The sequence below is a fragment of the Rutidosis leptorrhynchoides genome, chromosome 9 (genome assembly GCF_046630445.1).
Source record: "Rutidosis leptorrhynchoides isolate AG116_Rl617_1_P2 chromosome 9, CSIRO_AGI_Rlap_v1, whole genome shotgun sequence".
Taxonomy (NCBI): domain Eukaryota; kingdom Viridiplantae; phylum Streptophyta; class Magnoliopsida; order Asterales; family Asteraceae; genus Rutidosis; species Rutidosis leptorrhynchoides.
This window is the reverse complement of record NC_092341.1, coordinates 265,651,722-265,671,106: the sequence shown is the minus strand read 5'-3', so window position 1 is coordinate 265,671,106 and position 19,385 is coordinate 265,651,722.

Here is a 19,385-nt window from a genome sequence, read left to right as displayed (position 1 = left end):
ACTCCCCCAAGGATGTGGAAGTCGCTTTTCATTTTCCTTTGCTCGCTCGTCAAACAAGTAACACAACGATTTTGTCTTCTTTAAAGTCCGAGTCCAATACCATATGTGTATTGAAGTCATACGCACATCAACCATATCTATATCTCCCCCACAATGATGCTCGCATGAAATAAGAGCTTCATTGTTTAAAATGGTTGACGTGCTCGGAAAATCCCCAAAATATCGTAGATAACGTGTATGAGAAAAGCCGTGTGAATTGGAGCCTCAAAAATATCGGAAAAATATGTTTCGGAGGTACAGATTCGGTAAAGAACCATCTATGAAAAATCTGATAAAGTGCAGGGGCCAAAACTGACAAAATCTTAGTCAGATTCGGTAAAAGGACTGCCCTTGCAAATTCCTAAAACTTGTCAGGGACTAAAACTAAAAATAACCACCAGATTCGGTAGAGGACTAGTCTTGTACAATCTTTAAAGTAGACAGGGGCTGTTCTTGTAACATACACAAAGTATCCAGACTTGAGTTGTTGGGCCTTTTAGATTCGGTAAGCCAAAGATGATACATGCTAGCCCAAATAAGCTAGAAGTCCAAAGTCACTATGTACTGTAACAATAGATTCTGTACATTCTGTGACATCATCATAAACCAAGTTCATATCGAATGCAATACCGAAGCATATATAGAATCCATAAATTGATATGAATACTGAATCTATACCGAATCACCATCAAACATCCATACCGAATATGATTAAAGCAGCGATACCGAAGCTGATTCAACAGATACCAAATCTGTCATCTTCTTCAAACTCATGAGCATCAAACTCAATCATCTATGAATCGAACAAATTGAAGATGAAACCTGAATGAATTAGGTCCAATATGTAGTGACTAAACTATATTGTGAAGAATCTAGTCCAGAAACATCGCTATATCCACTGAATCAATGATGAACTGAGTCGTTGAAGATGATGAAGGCTTCAAAAATTAAAATCGATTTCTAGAATGATTTAGGCCTCAATTTCTTCTGCAAAGTTGTTGCAAATGATCATTAGAACACTCGACAATGATCATTTCATCCAGAAACATCATGATTCGATCCAATTAAAATGTTGACTTTTTCTCATGAATGTTTGACTTCACAAATCTGTGAACTGAGATGAATCTCCATTCGAATTGATGAGTCACGAAGCACAAATGATTGATAAGGAATCTATAACCGCTTTCAGATCGACCTGAGGTGTTGTGAATCATCCGGAACTACTCGATTTCACTATTCAGTTATGAAAGAAGAACTCTGGTCGAACTTGCTTGAATCTGTTGTTGTTAAGTTAAATTGATGATGAACAAATCTTAGATGTAGTTAAAGGATCACGAATTTAATCTGAATTGGAGTTGAAGATCAACAGAAGAATAATTTGACATTTGAAGCTTCATGTTGCTCGATCACTGTAGCAACATCAAATGAATGTGAATTTAATTATTTTGTTTTTCTGATATTCTGAACTGATGTAAATGAATATGATAATTGATAATCGGAAATGTTTTGGTGAATTGTGTTGTTGTGATTTGAATAAGTTTCGGTGTAATTTGAGAAGTGATTTGTATAAATTCAGTTTAGATTCGGTAAATGAGATTCAGTTTCGGTTGAATCTCATTTGAATGTGTTTGTGTTTGGATTGGATTCGGTAACGTGTTTGGAATAATTTCGTGTTTTCGGAAATTTTTGGTTGAAGGTATGAAGATCTTCATGAAGATATGAAGATCTTCATGATGAAGGTTCGAAGATATGAATATCTTCAAGTTGAAGATATGAAGGTGTAAGGTGTCGGATATGAACATTCATCGACATTCATGCGGATCATCTTTGTTTCGTTGAAGATCCCGCTCTGATACCAAATGATAGGTCAGATCATGTTGAGATTGAGAGAAATGATAAGATAGAATGAGATTCGGTATGTAGGAAAGAGACTCGGTATGAGAGAGAATCGGTAAAATTACATTCCACAGCTTCTAGAACTCGGTTACAATACAATGGCTATCTAATTAGGACTACTCAGGTTCCTTATATAGCCCTCTTCTAAGGATCCTTCATTTAAGCTTAATTCACATTAACACTATACAACTTTGGGGTCCTAACACAGGAACATGTGTTCCATGTAAGAAGGGTAAGCAGAGCAAGAAAGCTCATAAGTTGGTGAAGTACAATCCTATCTCTGCTCCACTTGAATTGTTACATATGGATCTTTTCGGTCCAATCCGTTTTGAAAGCATTGATGGAAGTAAGTATTGTCAGGTGGTAACTGATGATTATTCAAGATTCTCTTGGGTAATGTTCTTGAAAGAGAAGTCCGATACATTTGAGAACTTGAAAGTACTAATCAATCGATTAGAGACAGGCTTTAATTTGAAAGTCAGAAAGATTCGTTGCGACAACGGTACAGAATTCAAGAATTAGTTTCTTGCAGGTTTTTGTATTGAAAAAGGTATCAATATGCAGTTTAGTTCTGCATATGCTCCACAGATGAATGGTGTTGCTGAAAGAAAGAATAAGGTTCTGATTGAGACTGCTAGAACTATGTTAGCTGATTCATCTTTACCTGTTTATTTTTGGGGTGAAGCTGTTGCAAATGCTTGTTACACTATGAATCGGGTATTAACTGTTAAACGACTGGGTAAGACTTGCTATGAGTTATTACATGGGAGAAAACCATCATTGAAGCATCTAGAACCATTTGGTGCACCGTGCACCATTTTGAAAAGAAAAGCAGGAAGTAAGTTTGATTCAAAAGTGGTTACTGGAGTATTTCTTGGTTACAGTTCTCCTAACAAGCGAGTTTTTAACAATGAGACGAGATGTGTTGAAGAATGGTCTGAAGTTGATGACCAGAGGAATCATACGAAAAGTGTTCCGAAAAGTCATCCTTGGATCTACAACTATGATGAGCTGATTGATTCATTTAATCTTGCTCCAGATCAGACGGAGAATGAAGTAGATTTACAAATGCTGTTTGATTTGCAAAACGAGCCAGAAGTGTATGCACCTACTCCAACTCCATTACCTACTGTCGTTGAACCAGCACAAGATTCAGATCAAGATGTTGATCTAGTGTACGATACATGCGGATCTGATATTTCGAGTGAAAATTCTGATAATCCTAAAGATGGAGATACCACGAATCTACATCAAGAAATACCTATACCCGTACACCCAGTTCCCAGAACTACAGCTGCTCATCCTAGAGAGAACATTATTGGAGATCCGAATGCATGTGTTAGAACAAGAAGACAAGTTCAGTTTGATGGTCAAGTTGATTCTTATATGACAACTGCTGCTGCATATTACGAGTACTCATGTCATATTTCTAGAATAGAGCCAAAGACAACAAAAGAAGCTTTAAAGCATGTTGATTGGGTGATGGCTATGCAAGAAGAGATTCAGTAATTCCATCGTCTAGATATTTGGAAGTTAGTTACTAAGCCGCATGGTGTGAAAGTACTCGACCTCAAATGGGTTTGGAAGTGCAAATTTGACGAAGATGGCAATGTTACCCGTAACAAAGCAAAATTAGTTGGTAAAGATTATCAGCAAGATCCTGAATTTGATTACGATGAAGTTTTCGCTCCTGTTGCCAGATTGGAAGCGATTCACATTTTCTCGACTTTTACGTCTTTTATGAAGTTTAAAGTTTATCAAATGGATGTTAAGAGTGCATTTCTTTATGGCAAGCTAAATGAAAGAGTATATGTCAGTCAACCTCCGGGTTTTGAAGATCATCTTCATCCTGACAAAGTTTACCGATTACGTCAATCCCTTTATGGTTTACATCAAGCTCCTAGAACTTGGTACGGACGGTTATCGAGTTATCTGATTGAAAAATGATATCAAATGGGCATGATAGACTGTACTCTGTTCACAAAAGTTCAAGATGACGACATTATTTTAGTCCAGATTTATGTTGATGATATTATCTTCGGTGCTACTAAGCAGGAACTCATTGATGAGTTCGAACAGGTAATGAAGGACGAGTTCGAAATGAGTAAATTGGGTCTCTTACACTACTTTCTTGGTTTACAAGTCGAACAGACTAGTAATGGTATTTTTCTTCATCAAGCAAAGTATGTCAATGATATACTCAAACGTTTCGGCATGACTCAAGAACGTCATGTGTCAACTCCGCTAGCTGTTAATCATGGTATTTCGCTAGAGTGCGAAGGAGAACCTGTTGACCCTACACACTATCGAGCAATCATTGGATCGCTCATGTATCTCACTGCTTCTAGGCTGGATATTATGTTCGCAACATGTCTGTATGCTCGTTATCAAGTTAATCGGAATACAGTTCATCTTACAGCTGCCAAAAGAATTCTACGTTATCTGATGCATTCGCCAAATCTCGGCATCTGGTATTCGAACGATGAGAAGTTTAATCTTGTAGCTTATAGCGATTCAGATTATGCTGGTTGGAAAATCAACAACAAGTCTACATCAAGAGGATGTCAATTTATAGGTGAAAGGCTGGTGACCTGGCAATGCAAGAAACAAACTGCAGTTGCTCTTTCCACGTGTGAAGCTGAATATATAGCTGCTGCTAGTTGTTGTTCGCAAGTTGTTTGGATCCAACAACAACTTCGCGATTACGGGCTAAGAATCTCTTTCTCTCCTCTTTATATTGATAATACTGCTGCTATAGCAATTACAAAGAATCCTGTGTAACATTCTAAGACTAAACACATAGGTGTTAAATATCATTTTCTTAGGGATTTCCATGAGAAAAAGATTATTGAGGTTAAGAGAATAGGTACTGAGGACCAAAGGGCTGACCTATTCACTAATGCTTTTGATAAACCTAGGTTCTTACTCCTACTAGAGATGAATGGCATTGTTGATCGAGACAGAGTAATTACGGATGTTGTGTATGAGGGTTAGTCAAGCTTTTAGACTTTGCATGTAGGGTGCATGACATGTAGATTTTTGGTTGTTAATTATCTGTATTGCATATTTTTTTCTTTATGTATGCATTCCTTTACATGATTTATCTCATGTTTTCATGCTAGTCTGTAGATATTTTCTGTTTGGATAAAATGCTAAAACACAAAAAGATTTTATATTTTAGAATTTTGGGGGGAATATATATGTTATCAGCAGAAAATACCTAAAAAGTGAAAAATGCCTCACCAGAAAATCTTAAAAAGTTGAAAAATCCGAAAATGAGCTTGTTTTGATTAATATGTTGGAGATGAAGAATTTACTGTACTAAGAATTGATATTTTTGATTAGTAAGGACTGATTTGAATGTTTATGTTTATCTGTTGTGTGATGTACTGATAGATGTGACTTATGAATTCTTGGCATTAGACAATCATAATAAGAATAATGATCATTTAAGATTCAGAAGTCATGGATGATCTGTAGCGTTTGAAGGTAATCACCTAATTATCTCTGAAACTGTATGAAATGATAGTTGTTGAGGTACTCAACAGTCGGTTGAGGGTATCCCCTATCATAATTAATAATCATTAGAGAAAGTTGGTGTTGGATGTCCCCAAGCAATATTCAACGTTGCTCTACCAATTCAGCTTCACTGCTATGAATGGGACATTCAATAGATCATTTAAGTGGTTGAGGATTATCTGTTTGGCTGGTGCATACCACGTTGTCACGGGCCTGAGACTTAATAATCGAAACTAAACCCAGAAAATACAGAGAAAATTAGTTTATGTCGAAAGTAAGTGTCCCTTCTCGCTTAAGGTCGAAAAGTATAATTCCTTATTGCGGACCGTTCAAGCATTTAAGGGAGAACACCTTCGAGTGATCTGAGCACACAACAAAGAAACATGAGTTCATGCATAAAAATGGAAAATCCATTCATGATAGCGTTCAAAATCAATATACTAAAAGACAATGATATGCTGAAAAATAAAATATCAAAAGAAAATAAATGTCAATAAAATTGGCGTATAAAGATGGCAAAGTCCTGAAAGTATGAAGAATGCTAATTCATGATGTGCTCATAAAGAACTCAGATCATTCTTAGTGTGACGCCCCCGCGCAGCTTGAATTGTTTAATCACGACGTTCACACTGAACTATCAAGATCTTGTCGTCTGCAATTTAGAGTTATATCCATTAAGAATGTAAGTTGGAAAGATACTTACCTAGATATACTCTAATACTTATTTATGAAAGTTTAACTTTCGATTCCGTTTTCCATGACAACTTGAACATAAAGAAGTTAAGGGCCTCGAGATTTATTTCGTGTGACGACTGGTCATCAAGAAAGTCTGCTTTAACTGTAGACCAATCCCCGTGGTAAATAGTGCGCCTATTCGGATAATCCAATATACTCTGAGATCAGCCGAGCCAACTAGATTGAAGATTGTCAACACATTGGTAGAAGCCAAAGGCTGACAGGGTTATTCAAAATGTCGTGAGAACCATCCTGTTCAATTTGAATGAAGTACATGGAAAGAGATAACGGAAATTTACATGTAATGAAACGACAACCTAATAAAAACGCACAATCATAAGTGATGGAAGAATCAAGGATTAATAAACTTAGCATGATCTCAAAAAATCATTGCTTTATAGTGTTCAAGTAACTAATGCCAACATGATTGTCGATATGTCCGGAATGAATATGTTCTTGTTTAATGAGGATTGATATCAGTAATTACATGATAATAGACATAGACTGGATAATTAGGAATGAACAACAGAAATTGATTCAATATGTCAGTTCTGATCCATTTTTAAAATAGTTAATCATCTTGCTCACAAAAAGAATGTGAATTTGTATGTCTTATATATCTGTACTGTTAATTTGTTTGCATTGAAAACTATAAAACAACAAAAAGATTTTGGTTTGCATGTTATTTCATTTCATGATAGAATGTCTTTCATTTGCATAATTTTAGTTGCATGACTTTTTACATCAGAAAATTCATAAAGATTCTATCATTTCCTTATTTTTCTGATTATCCTCTGAGTGCATAACGACATCTGAAAGAACTTTGTTGAGATCAAGATATTGGGCCACCAAATACATGAGATAGAAGTTTGTAGAGCTTGTGACTGTTTGAAGGACATTGATGATTTAGATTGCTAATGAACTTAAGTTGACATTACACTGTAGTATTTACTCTTGGAACACAGAATGATTAGAGTAATAACCTTGTTTAGGTTAGGATTTTGTCTGCCTAAGTGTTAATGGTCATTTCTTGAAGGTTTAGTGATTTTTGACTCAAGTTGAAAGTGCTTGTTAGATCTAAGATTGCCGAACGAGTCAAAATCCTAAGGTTGTAAAATTTTAAAGTTTTGAAATTGCCTAAGTGCTCACACTCACGCTTGATGTGTGAACCGTACGATTGACCACACATTTGAGGTTAATCGTACGGATGACCCTGATGAAACTTGTTCTAAGATAATTGGGTCACACGCAACTGTGATTTAGGTGAGACGCGCGTTTGATGGTGGATCGTGTGATCAACCGCATGGTTGATCACGAGAGTATAATTAGGGGTGATGAGCTCAGCAGCTCACACTTGTGCACCCAACACTTATTCTCTCTCTAAATTCGATCATCGCCGATCAAGCATTCCTTTGTAACGAACGTTAAGCATCTTTAGACGAATCCAGCGCCACCTATTAGGTATGATTTCATCGAGTTTAGATACCTTAATTTGTTGTTTTAATGAGTCGAAACCCTAAGGGTATATAACTCGAATTTTGTGAAATTGAAGGTTGTTTTGATGTGTATCTGTAATTGTTTTGTTTTTAACGGAACCTTATGATACTATCGTGATGTAAATCGGTCCGTAAAATGCATTGTTATGTGATTTTGATGATTTGAAAAAGGCATTTAATACGGGTTTCATCAGACATGCACGAGTGACGTCACTCGCATGCGTGAGACATGACTCGCACGAGTCAGTGCACGGTTGATGATCAACCGTGTGGACCTTTGAGCTCACTAGTTTGTCTTAAATTTATTGATCACTCGTTTACAAGAGCTGACACGTGTGATTAAACACACGAGTCACCACACGGTTGATTCACTCGCTTATGTTTTAATGCATCAGCCGTGTACCCTGTCTGAAACCATATTACTGCTCAAACGTGTCAACAGTGACACGAGTGACTATATCACTCGCACGGTTGATCTCTCAGCTGCACGTGTGACACTGTCACTCGCACGTTTCATCCCGTTTAACATATTTATGACACGTTGATGCAAATGCTTTAATGCTTTATGTTGATTGATTTATATATCTAACATCTTTGTTAACGTTTCAGTTTCTATTTAGATATCATCAGATGGCAGAACAACAAGTAAACGTTCCGGTTGTTAACATTGAAGGACAGGGGGAACAACAAGTTAATCCACAAGCTAACCCTCTAATCCTATCAATCCACCTGCTCAACAAGAGATTCCGCTAGAAATGGGCAAACTGAACAATAAAGTCGCTCTTTATGATACTACTCTTGAAAGAGGTTCTCACTTTAAGGAGATTATCGAATTTCTTAAGAGATCAAGGATACACACTACTATTTCTACTGAATGCACTGCATACTACAGTCATCAGAGAGAGTTCTGGAGAAATGCCTTGTTGGATGTTGATGAAGATAAGCTTGTTAGTAAGATTCAAGGTCATGATATTACTGTTTCTAAGGATGTGATTAGAAGAATTTTAGGTTTCAATGACGAAAACTGTTCTCACATGACTATCAGTAGAGAATGAATCCATGGTTGTTTCAGAAGATGTGCTTATTCTGGTTACATTGTCGGCAAATCCGAACTGGTGAAGACTTGTCTACCACCACAGTTTAGATATCTTGCTCACGTGATTATGCATTGTTTGAGTGGACGCAAATCGGGTTTTGATAAGCTGAACGAGAAAGTGCAGAGTATGTTTGTGGCACTTATTCTCAAGGCTCCATACGATTTTTCGGGTTTTGTTTTCTACTATTTCAAGGCAAGCCACTTTAGTTCTTCCCAGAGATACCTGATCTATGCCCGTTTTCTTCAATTAATCATTAATGACGCTGCACCTGATCTACCTAAGCTTGAAGAGGATATTATCCACCTGAAGCCGATGAATCCGATTACTTTCCGCATAATGGAAGAGACAAGGATTGTGGATTTAAAGCCTGACTTTAATAGAAAGCTCATTTGTCATCTTATCAAGGAGAACTATCGATGCCCAGCAGGTAATGCTTGGAGGAATGAGGATTCAGATTCTGACTATGAAGTTACAGATGAGGAAGGACAAGGTGATAATCAGAAAGCTACTGGTAATGCTCAAGGAGGAGGTAATGTTGATGATGAGATTATCGAGGGTGATGATGAAGCAACTGAGGAGGATACCAGTTTGATTCAAAAGAAGAGGAAAGGAAAGGATCCTATGCCCGCAGTGCAACTGAAAAAGATGGAGAAAAGAACGAAGTATTCCTATGATTCACCTCAGAGATCATCACAAGGAGGTTCAAAACAACAAGGTCAGAGGAAGCTGTGACGACCCGAAAATTTTCGACTAAATTTAAACTTTATCTTTATATTATTCTGACACGATAAGCAATGTTTGTTAAGTTAAATCTCAAGGATTTTAAACTATATTTATACATTCATTTAAACCTCGACCAAATTCCAATGATTCACGAACCATTAAATGAACATATATGAATATGTATGTATATGTGTATATGTTATAAATTGAAAATGTCAACAAAGTATTTAAACGTATAATGCTTTATATGAACGTATTTGTTTCAATATGATTATCTACGAAATTAAAAAAAATATATTAAATGATTGGATTATCAGAAACATTGAATTATGATTACAAGTGTCTGTTGAGAGGTCCACTATGATTTGAGGAAATCTATTCCTCTTAACGATATTTGGAATAATTTGTAAAGCTATTTATAAATAAAAATAAAAAGTGTCATTTACAAAAGTTAGACAAAAGTTAGTGGAGAATTGGTTTTCATAATATTCTATTAATCTATTTTCAAACGTACAAAGACGTTTTCAGTTTAAAAAGAACTTTATTATTAAAACGTATATAACTTTTATAAATATCTAGAATCACTTTTGACAACTCATTACTTAACCAGTATAATAAATATAACGATATTTATATTTTATTTCATTAAATATATATAACGATTTAAATTAATATTATATATATTTATACGCGTATTATACATACATAGTTTTTATACTTTTACTATACTTTAACTTTAACTTTACATTTACTTTACTTTTACTTTACTTTAACTTTAATAATTCATACTTTAATAATTCACTTAAATAATTCATACTTTAATAATTCACTTTAATAATTCATACTTTAATAATTCACTTTAATAATTCATACTTTAATAATTCACTTTAATAATTCATACTTTAATAATTCACTTTAATAATTCAAAAATAGATTATAAATAGAATTCAATAGGTTTCATTATTCCATAGAAACTTGAAAATATATTTCTCTAAACTTTCTCAATCGATTTATATATATATATATATATATATATATATATATATATATATATATATATATATATATATATATATATATATATATATATATATATATATATATATATATTGCTCTGTATTATTTCAAGATATTATTAGTATACATAAAATATTACGACGGAGTGCTGTCCGAGTGATTTCAAAATAGTTTTTTTTAATGAGTCGAAGCTAAGGAAATTATGGGTTATAGCTATGGAGGTGATGGGTATGGTTCATGGGTATGCTCGTGAGGTCAATCTAGTGTTTATCATCTCCGTTGCGTCTACGTACTTTCCTGCAATATTGAATCTCAATATTGATACGTGAGCACTCATAACTTAACTTTTATATATCAATAGTGTATCCCTGACTAGTGCTCGAGTATATAGGATTATGCATGCTTGTACATTCGATATTGTCCTTAGATAGGTTTGTTGAATCCTGAATTAGATACATATGCTACTGAGATAGGGTATATGATATGCATGTCGTTGAAAAGCTAGCGAAAAATTAAGAACTTTTCATTTAGATATCGAATGGTTTCGATGAACGGATTAGAAGTTATAGTCAACTGAATTTTAGTATTATTGTTAAAATGATTATTATTACTATCGTCGTTATTATTTTAATAGAAATATCATTGTTATTAAAAAATATCATTATTACTATTATGTTAGTATTATCATTTTATCATAATAACATTTTTAGTAAATATAAATATTGTTATTTTTTTTTATAGAATAATAATAATTATTATTACAAAATAATACAACTTTTACTTATTATTATTATGATCAATATTATTTTATCAAATAAATAGGGGATACAAAGATATTTTTCACCACGCGTAATATAATTACATTAATAATACTTACCACTATAGTTTTACTATATTAAGTGAACTTTATAAATTTTACTACTTAAGATATATAAAAGTATATTTTATCATATATAAACGTTAATATAAATTTTTATTAATAAATGACTTTTATTATTATAAAATCTAATAAATATATTTAAATATATAAAACGACTATAGTTAAGTTATATAATAAACACGTATAAATTTTAGAAGTCATTTTGGGTCAAGTTGACTTTTGTTGACTTTTGCATATTAGTCTCGAGCATTAGGATTGTGGTACACTATGACTTGACCAAAAATTGTTAGACAAATATTGACCAACATATAAATATATATAATTAATATAGGTTCGTGAATCCGAGGCCAACCTTGCACTTGTTAAATGACGTTATATGTATTTTTACTATGAAATACAGTATGGTGAGTTTCATTTGCTCCCTTTTATATATATTTTTGGGACTGAGAATACATGCGCTGTTTTTATAAATGTTTTACGAAATAGGCACAAGTACTAAAACTAATTCTACATGGGTTTAAACCAGAAATATACCCTTAGCGTGGTAACATTAAACTACTTGTCTATGTACGGTAGGCACGAATCCTAAAGATAGATCTATTGGGCCTGACAAACCCCATCCTGACTATGGGATGCTTTAGTACTTCGAGGTTATTTTAAACACACCTGATCTGGTGTACTTCAGAGGGTAAAACATGAACGTTAAGGCTTGTTACCGGGTGCCTACAATTTATAGAATACTTTTATACACTTGCGAGTGTACATATATTTATAAACAGAAATCTTATAGTCTATTAATATATTGAAATGATTGTTATGATAAACCTATGAACTCACCAACCTTTTAGTTGACACTTTAAAGCATGTTTATTCTCAGGTATTAAAGAAATCTTCCGCTGTGCATTAGCTCATTTTAAGGATATTACTTGGAGTCATTCATGGCATATTTTGAAAGACATTGCATTCGAGTCATTGAGTTCATCAAGATTATTATTATGTCAATTATAGTTGGATGTATTATGAAATGGTGTGCATGCCGTCAACTTTCGTTGTAAAGAAAGTTTGTCTTTTAAAACCCAATGCAATGTTTGTAAAATGTATCATATGGAGGTCAAAATACCTCGCGATGTAATCAACTATTGTGAATCGTTTATAATGTATATGAACGGGTCCTTTCAGTTGGTATCAGAGCGGTGGTCTTAGCGAACCAGGTCTGCATTAGTGTGTCTAACTAATAGTCATTAGGATGCATTAGTGAGCCTGGACTTCGACCGTGTCTGCATGTCAAAAGTTTTGCTTATCATTTTTGTCGGAAATTTCCTGCTTATCATTCTTAGTCTAGACACGTCTTACTGCATTGATTGCATGAATAGTGTATAGACAAAATTCATATCTTAGCGTATCTGCTAATCCATATCTTAGCGTATCTGTTACTGTAAACTTTGCCTGACATATCCCGTAATTTCCTCCATAATCTACGAAATCTTTTGCGCTATATATATAGATATTCTATGTAATTAGAATACCACCCGATAGCCAAAAAATCATTTCATATCGAAAAATCCTTTATTCAATCGAACGAAATGGAATTCGTCATTAGTTCAAGTCCCTCGAATTCCGATATGGAATCCCACTCAAGCTCCGAAAGCAGTGTGACCGGAATGGATCAACCAATTAGCCATCATCTATTCTGGATGAATTGGGGATGGGTTCGTAGCCTCCTCAATAATTGGAGACAAGAAGAAGGTGATCCCTTCCATCCACCACATTGCCCTCTTGGCGATGAACCTGAAGCACTTACCGGCGAACCGGTCCGAAACACCATTTTCTCTCTCATTTCCAGAGTATCTCGTCACAATTATATACTACATCACATTCTAGATTTTATTTATCCACTCGTCCGAACCGACAATCACCCCGGTGTAATAGAAGAAGTCAATGAACTTCGCGCTCGAGTAGTGGCTTTAGAGAATATGGTGCAAGGGTTACAAACACCAACAGCAGCACCAGCAGCATAACCAGTACCACCATCAGCAACACCAACAGTACCATCACCAACACCAACAGTAACATCCGCATCCCACACTTCAACATCACAACCTATATCCCACGAGTACCAATGACATACACTCTATAGATACCAAGGAATACCAACAACAACAAATGATGAAGTATTGATTCATAACTTCATTGGAGAAACATTTTGAGACAATTATGTAGTCTCTAAAGTCTTAGAGATTATCTATTCTAGCCCTAACCATAAATTAGATGAGTGAACCCAAATGATAGAAGGTAGAGTAGAAACCGTGACAAGAATGATGTGTGGTTTACAAGCTAGACTTGACTTACCAACAGCATCAACAGTAATATGAACATCACCAGTACAGTCAGTGCCATCAGCGTTGTCAGAATCAACAGCACCTATAACATCACAAACTCCGTCAGTTCAAGAATCACCGTGGACATCATTATAAATCAATAACAAGTATGTCATATCAATGAGTTATGAAGTATTAACTCATTTTCACTGAAGGATTTATATGTATATCTTATATATATATATATAAATTTTTAGACCATAATAAATATTTTCGTACTAAGCTATTATGTGTGAATCTTAACTACTCGGTTAATTCATGTTACTAATATGCAATAATGTACGTCCTTCGACCACAACTTAACCATCATTAACTACAATCTCTGCCTCAATTCAATAAATCACAATTCATAATAAATCAAATGAATTATTCAAATATAAGTTTGATTTTTCACTTTCATTGTCGATGTACTCGAAACTTTTCAAATAACATTATTCGTACCTTGCGAAATTCACAAGAATTCCACAAACACCAACATATAACGAAGTATTAATTTATAATTTCAATTTTATTGAATAAATACTCCGTAAAAGTTATGTAATTTCTAAAGTCTTTAGGGATTATTCAGTTCTAGTTTCAACCGTAAATCAAATGAGTTTAATTTAATATTAACTCATTAAATCTATGTTACATCTGAAGAAAATATGCACATATATATTTTCATAAAGACTGTAATAAAATTCTGTTGTACAAAATATTAATTGTGAAAAAAAATTTAACGGGTAGGTAATACCCAAGAGATATATAAATTCACAATTAATATGTTACATTTTTCGAATCTGATTAAGCAAATCATCAACTATACTCCCTAATCTCACAACAATATACATTCTTGTATAGAAATCAAAACAACCATCCTCACCCAAATTTGATTACGCATTATGATTTTGACAAATCAAAATCCAAGTCATGATTTAACAGAAGACATCACTCTTAGATTCCTACATCTTTCAAAGCTATACTTTGACTTCAAAACTGTGTTAGAACATCATATGTATATTAACGATTACAAACTGTGTTCAAACTCTCCGAAGTTTTTGAAGACACTTCAAACAATGAACAATTGAGATGATGATCCAACCACATATTACCCACATTTATGTACCTAAAAAGCTCTCGAAGCCAAAGTCATAGTTCGATGCGTATTCGTGTCAGACCCTTTGGCATTTATTAGCTAAAATGACTTTTCAATTCCTTTTCAAAGTAGACAGTTTTGTCACAGCTCCAGCAAGTCAACTTCGACTTTATAGTCGGGATAGTCTTATTATAACCTTGATAGATACGTTGCCCTTTCGTCATCGTTACTGGGGACCTTTCATATCTCGCCACCTTAGCAATAAACTTACCAACAACTTCAATTATCTTTGACTTTTCGAAAAATCATTATATTTATTGAAATCACATCATTTACTCATTCACATCTTGTAACGAGAATTGTCATACGAATCATCGGAAAATAGTAACTAGTATTTTGAAATCTCGCAGCATGTCAACGCCAACAGTTATATGTAAAACGTCTATCTCCTGGACTTACATACTTTGAATGTGAAGTTCTGAAAAATATTTTGAACTGCAAACTAGTTCTTGAAATGCTGACGAAGCATCAAAAACTGTAAACGATCTTAACAGTAAAAAGTTTAATGACAAAGAATAGTAAGGTGGTAAAGCTGAGAAAAAGAGAAGGTTTGGAACTGGAAAACGGATTGAACAGACTATGAAGGAGGCTGTGGACAAATCACAAAGACTAAATCTGCCTTCAAAGAATCCAAATGATTCAGTGCCTGCTAAAGTCATTAACGAATACCTTACTCTTTATTCTAAACCTTTACAGACAAATCTTCATCATCATCCATCAATATTAGAAATTCTAAGATATTATCATATCTTTCATTATAAATATCCGCGATATTTCTGAAGATATTTTCACAACTAATCTTATCTGAAGTCATTTATCTCTTTGCGCTATCAGTGTTACATCATATAAGAAACTATTAGTTTCTATATTCTATAAACTTTCGAGTTTAAATTATGAATGTTTTGAAGTAGTGTTGGGAACTGAAGCATGAGTTAGTATAATATAATGACACTTGATCAACGTGATTATATTACAGTAAGTAATGCTGAGTTTCTAATGGGACATGACGATTCACATACCATGCCGTCATCATGTTCCATGTTACACGACTCTTGTATTTTATTTAACCTCTAAAATATCAAGAAAATATTTCTTGATGATTCGGTCTTTTCCAGGGTATTCTGGTAATTTAACAAATCAAGACCGTGCCATTACCATTTCCTTCTTAGAACATTAACAATGTTTATTCCTAAATTTATATCTACGGATTATGGACCATTACAAGCGATGCTTAATCGCAAGAAGAAGAAACGAAAGGACAAAGCTCCAAAATAGAAATTGGAGTATAAATCGCAGCAAATAGGAGGAAGTATTAACTGTGAATGACAATGATTATAGAAGACAGAAGCAAGGACTTTGAAATATAAGGGAAGATATAAAACCCAACAACCACCCAAAAATTATAAACCGTATATATCGATGCATATAGCAATATAAAGACACGGAAGAACTAAAAACACTATAAAACCGAGAGTATAGTAGAAGTAAATAGATTCTTCCGGAGGCAGATGAAAAAGAAGAACGACAGATATGAAAGTGAGGAGTATATCGAGAATCAGTACTGGATGAAGCATATTGACAAATACTTTAAAATATGAGTTGAGGGAGAAAGAATAGAAGGTGTGAGTTGTAAGGAAATGAAGGAGGTGGATTTATAGTGAAATACCCGACAGAGAAATCAAGATGGATTATCGTATTAATTCGAAGAGAATCATAATCTCCTTAATCACAGATTACAAAGATTTTCTTTAAATTTGGAGATCAATTGTGATGACGTCAAAAGATATGACGAATCACTATAATCTTATTTCCTTCATTTACGATAACTTCCCTCATACACTTTGAGTAATCGAATTATTTTATCCATACTTCTTAGACATGATAAAACTTCATAATCGTCATAATAACATTCTCATTGTTAGCCATAACGACCTCTATCAAATTTCGGGGACGAAATTTCTTTAACGGGTAGGTACTGTGACGACCCGGAAATTTCCGACTAAATTTAAACTTTATCTTTATATTATTCTGACACGATAAGCAATGTTTGTTAAGTTAAATCTCAAGGATTTTAAACTATATTTATACATTCATTTAAACCTCGACCAAATTCCAATGATTCACGAACCATTAAATGAATGATGTGATAGCGGAGTGTATATAAAATAGCTATTAAATTTTACAAGAAAATATTAAATATGATACAATTTTACACAAGATATTTATTTATTTAGAGAATGGATATACTTAAACCTTGCTACAACACTTATAGGTAGTGTACCTAATCGTAGAGTAGTGTAGTTTTTTAGTAAGTCCGGTTCGTTCCACAGGGAATCTTTTTAAACAAAGCTTAACGCTATATTAGTTTACTTTTATAAAAATACAAATATATATATAAGTAATATTATTATTATAAAGGGGGGTTTTTACCGTTTAATGACCGTTTTGTCGATTTTAAAACTTTAGTCGTAGTTAAAACCAAATGTAAAATATTAAAAATAAATACAAGACTTAAATTAAAGCGTAAAGTAAATAACGATAATGAAATTGCGAATAATAAAAGTGCGATAAAATAAACTTGCGATAATTAAAAAGTACGATAATTAAAAGTGCAATTAAATACAATAACAATAAAAATGCGATAATTAGAAGTGCAATTAAATATAAAATAAAGGAAATTAAATATGAAATAAAAGAATTATGCTTATTTAAACTTCCGTAATCATGATGTTTGACGTGTTGATTTTAGTTTTATGCCCATGGGTTAATTGTCCTTTGTCCTGGATTATTTAATATGTCCGTCTGGTTTTTGTCCATAACAGTCCATCAGTCGTAAATATAAAGTGCGAGTATCCTCGTCAAATTATCCTTATACCCGAAGTTAAATATTCCAACTAATTGGGGACTTAAACTGTAACAAGATTTTAATACTTTGTTTAATAATTACACTAGGATGTCGACTGAGTGTAACCCAAGGTTTTAATATTTTGTTATCAATTATACCAAGTGTCCTTGTACATAATTTCACCCCTGTTTTAATTATTCTAGTGGCTATTAATCCATTCCCGTGTCCGGTTAAATGAACGATTATTCGTACATATAAATACCCCGCCCATCGTGTCCGATCGAGTGTATATGGTAATTTATAGGGACGCCCAATTGTAAATATTTATATTAACATTAACAAACTATCATTTAGTTAAACAAATATAAAGCCCATTAATAGCCCATAGTCTAATTTCCACAAGTGTCGTTCTTTTGTCCAAACTCCAATTATGGTACAAAGTCCAATTACCCAATTTTAGTAATTAGCCCAACATCATGATTACTTCGGATTAAATAAGCATAATAATAACTTAGCTACGAGACATTAAATTAAAAAGGTTGAACATAACTTACAATGATTAAAAATAGCGTAGCGTTACACTGACAGAATTTTGACTTACACCCTTACAATATTCGCTAACATACCCTTATTATTAGAATTATAATTAAAATTAAAATATAAATTATAAATATAAATATTACGTATATAGATAGAGAGATGGATATATGAGTGTGAAAAATGATCATAATTCGGTTGGCTTTATAGGGAATTGAGTTCAGGTATACTCCGCGACTCGCGGCCCTTTTTGCCTTCAAACTCCGCGAGTCGCGGAGTTTGTAAATACAGCTCACTCCATTTTGGAGTCTTTCTTGCCGACGGTTTATTTTATTTATATAATATATAAATAATTATAAGAATTATTTAAATATTATATTATATTTATGTGCATAGTTGACTTGTAATTTTTAGTCTGTTGCGTCGAGCGTTGAGAGTTAACTCTGGTCCCGGTTCCGGATTTTCGAACGTCCTTGCGTACAATTTAATATCTTGTACTTTGCGTTTTGAATCTTGTACTCTTGTAATTTTGAGACGTTTCTTATCAATAATTGGAACCTCTTTGATTGTCTTTTGTACTTTTGAGCTTTTTGGTCATTTGTGTCTTCAATTCGTCGAATCTGTCTTTTGTCTTCACCTTTTATTATTTAAACGAATATCACTTGTAAATAGAACAATTGCAACTAAAAGCTTGTCTTTCTTGAGGAATAATGCTATGAAATATATGTTCGTTTTTAGCATTATCAAATATTCCCACACTTAAGCGTTGCTTGTCCTCAAGCAATATCGTCTTGAAATACTAGAATCACTTCTTTATTCTTCACACTTTGTACATCAGTGATTTCTATACGGCGGTATAAACAATGGTAGTAACGATATGGTTTACAGTCCCACATGACTATAAAATTTAGATCCATTAAGGAAATTGGATCTTTATGAAAACATTTGATCTTTTGAAAATTAAATCTAGTTTTTACCCTAGATAAGTTTTCCAGAATAACCCTTCACCGGTGTTTGCAAAATATTTTTGTGGGTTTGGTGGGTTTCAGATTTGAAAATTTTAGCTCAAAACTTATGGTTTTGTGTCA